Source organism: Equus przewalskii, chromosome 10, assembly GCF_037783145.1.
Source record: "Equus przewalskii isolate Varuska chromosome 10, EquPr2, whole genome shotgun sequence".
Taxonomy (NCBI): domain Eukaryota; kingdom Metazoa; phylum Chordata; class Mammalia; order Perissodactyla; family Equidae; genus Equus; species Equus przewalskii.
In genome coordinates, this window is record NC_091840.1 from 52,919,795 (window position 1) to 52,923,546 (window position 3,752).

The following is a 3,752-nucleotide window of genomic DNA, read 5'->3' on the forward strand; positions in this document are numbered from 1 at the left end:
GTGGGGCATGCCATTCAGGCTTGCCTTGCATCACTCTTCATATTTAACATATTAAATGATAGGAGTCAAATACAAATATTTATTTTAACTTTGTGAGGGTTAATTTTCACCCGTTGATCCTTTCTTTCCAGCCCTGCAAATGAAGCTATGTGCCTTCAACAATTTAAAAAGAAAGTCCCCCTTTGTTCCAATATTCTTGTCGTTTCAGGAATATGCTTACTCTCTCTGTTTTGCTTTTGCCCAAGCTGGTCCTCCACACCACACACTCTTTCCTGTCCACCTACTCATCTGACTTGCCTGCGATGAGAAAGGCTGAAGATTTTTTAGTAGAAAAAGGTGCTTTTAGGAAGTACTTCCCAACATTTTTCATGTCAGCGCACTGAGAAAAAATGATACTGGTGTAGTACGCTAGAGTAATGTGGAAGTGATGTGGCTGTATCTGTAAAGGGCTTGGTGAGAACATTTCTTTATATTCCTTTAGATGTCTCTATGTGACATAAATATTAAAAATATACACAGAATTAAGAGAAATATTAAATACTGAATATGTCTAAAACTTCCAAATAATATGTTGTAAACTTTTAAGGAGAAATTTCAGCTAGATTCTAGGAAAAATAACTTTTTTATATCTGGCTTTATACTTGAAATAATGACACATTTCCTGATCAAAATTTTAAAAGTGAAGGCATACAGTACTTGCATTCTTGATAATTACTGTCGTAGGGAAACTTTGCACAAGAAAATGATAAGAAAGTAAAAACATTTTCTTTTTACAGCTATTGAGATTATATTTTAAAAATTTACCAGCTCTTCTTTTTCCTTCATTGGCAAATATAATGCTGAAATTTTTAGGATAATGAGAATAAATTTGGAATTCACTTGAGTTCTTTTTTTTCATATCAGATATTTCAAAAGATGATGAAGCTCTAATCTTCAAAAAGTCCATGTGTTAAAGGAGTCACCCTGCGGCGGGGTTAATCACCACTAAAAGGGGACATCAGCCACAAGTACACAGAGTGCCTGATGTATTCAAAGTCCTAGATTTGGAGCTACCACTCTGAGCTGTCTCCTCCAGGACAACTTACTTGGCCTTCCAGCACCCCTACATTGGCTGGCTGCACACCCTGCTCCTGGCATCCTGAAATACCAACCATCCCAGAAACTCCAGGGGTCTCTTGTCTACAGCCGGCAGCATCACACTCAGCTGGCTGCTGAAGTCAGTGCCCTCCTTGGTTCCACTCAGCACATGGGAAATGCCTCCTTTGGGGATTGTAAGGTTTACCATCAAACCTTAGCTCAGCCTAGGCCACCCTCCGAGGACCCGTTGGTTAGGCCTTTCACAGCTGCAGAGCACCTCCCAAGGCGCTGGCCTCCCCTGCCCATCCAGCCATCCCAAGACTGACGGGATCGACACTTCATGGCACATCTATAACCTTTTTGATAGCAAGATATCCTGGTTGGGCAGCTCTGCTTTAAGGGGAGCTGTGGTTCTGTTTCCTCCTGCCAAGCAGCCATTTTAGTGCCCAAACCAATTATTCTGCTATTCTCTTATTCCATTCTTTCTGCCCCATGGGCATTTTCTTTATGCTTCATTAAATATTCATTGTTTTGTGTTCTTACAAAATGTCATTCACTTTTAAGTCCTATCATGGTTATATATTCTGCCTCCTCAGTTTGTCCACTCCTTCAGTTTATACAAAGAGGGTTAATTGTAGAGGTGGTCTAATTTCTTAATGCGAAACCTCATTCCCAACGGTTGAAAAATACACCATCATTGTTCGCTATGCCACTTGGGGCCTTGTGACTCAGAACTTGTGACTGGTAAAACGTTCTCTGAGAACTAGGGCTTAAGGCATATATCAGGCATGACAATCTGCTTTTCCACTCTGCAAACAAGTCAAGATGTGCATTCACGTCAGGCATTTTTCTTGATTTCACCAGTATTTTGACCACTGTTCTAATGAGTCAGGGGCTTTTGACTTCCCTTGCTTACTCCTTGGGTTGTCTGTCACATTTAGGTCTAGTGACAACTCAGGAATAGAGAGAAGTCAAGAGTGAATACTGGTCTGTGTTGTGCAGGGAGGTTCAAAGGGAATGGCAGTGGCTGACCCTGTCTTCAGAAGGCTATAATCTAACTGGGAAACCAAGAGAGCACTAATGAAGTGGCTCAGGTCACCTTCAAAACAATGTGATGGCAGGTTAAAAAAGTACAGTGTACAAGTTCTTTGCAAGGAAGGGACCATATTTTATGCATCTATTTGATCTTTATCAACACCTAGAATGTGCAAACACATAGAAAGTGTCCCCCAAATTCTAGTTTACAAATTCCAGATGCTCCAGGTTTCTTTATTCTAATCACTCTTGTCCCTGACAACTGAAATTGGATCCTGGATTTGCCTTTTGACTACACACCATTGGGTATCCTTGGAAACTTACTAACTTTCCCAAGACTCTGTTTCCTGATCTATAAAATGGATAATAAAGTGATATCTCATAAAAGTTTTTGAGGAATAAATAAGATAAGAACAGTGTCTGGCATCCATTACTAATTCAGCACATATTAACAATTGTGATGACTAGGCCCCCACCTTTTATTAGTTCTTATCCTGAACTCTCTGTTGCAGTGAAGTAGTTTCCTTTCTGAATCCTATAACAAGGCATGCTTGTTTCACTGATCATTTCAATTATCCAGTAAACATTTACGGAGCATTACTGCATGCCAGGATCTTTGGTAAGCTGCCACCATGGAATGCCCTGCTCTCTTTCGTATCATTTATGTGTCTTATGTATATCAAAACCCAGCTCAGGTCTTACCCAGACATTTTTCATGGTTATTCTACTGATAGAGGAAGGGTAGTTTGGCCAGGAAAGATACAGACTAGTTTAAGCTTTTACATTAAGATAGGTATGAAGAAATGAGAGCCTGGTCTAGGGAGTTGATGATGACAATGAAAAAGAAGGAGTGCTCAAGAAATTGGTTAACTGGTGATCTCTGAGGAGGGGAACTGAATGGTCAGTAACAGGGTTGAAGGGAGACTGACATTTCACAGTATATCCTTTTGTACCTTTTGAATTTTATGCTGGGTCCATGTATTACTTCTTTAAAAATAAAAAGTGGTGATTTGTCAAAAGAGGTTCCCTCTAAAAAATGAAAGACAAGAATAGATAGAATTGAAAAGAGTATGACTACAGAATTAAAGAGACGAGAGATTAAATCCTAGAGGAGTCGGGATCCAAGAGGTAAATTTTCCAAGATGTCAGTTTTCCAGCGACCACTTCTCTCTCTGTACCATTGACTACACTCCAGGTCCATCAACCTACATGTTGAAAACTATGGGTGTGGATGTTGTTTTCTATGAATGTGTTGGTTTTCTGGTCCAAACTTGATACCTTTGCACCAGCAACCCACATGTACGAAGTTCCATCAGTAGAAACCTACACTTCCAAATGTCCAGTCATAGAATTTCCTGAAAATTTGCTTTATAAAAACCAGTGAGAATAGCTAGCAAGACGCCTATGGGAGTGCTCATAATTTAAAGTTATTGAGAGAGATGGCGAGGATCATTCAAAAGCCATTTCTAATTTGGTTTTGTCAGATATTACATGGCTCTTTTTAGTAGTTGCAGAGTGAGCTTTCAAATAATATATTATTTAGTCCTAACTTGAAATAGATGTGGGAGATGGTAAGCTTGTATCTGTGAGCACTCATGGGTAGAATTTTTCAGGAAGTTGCTGGAACTGTGCTGTACTAA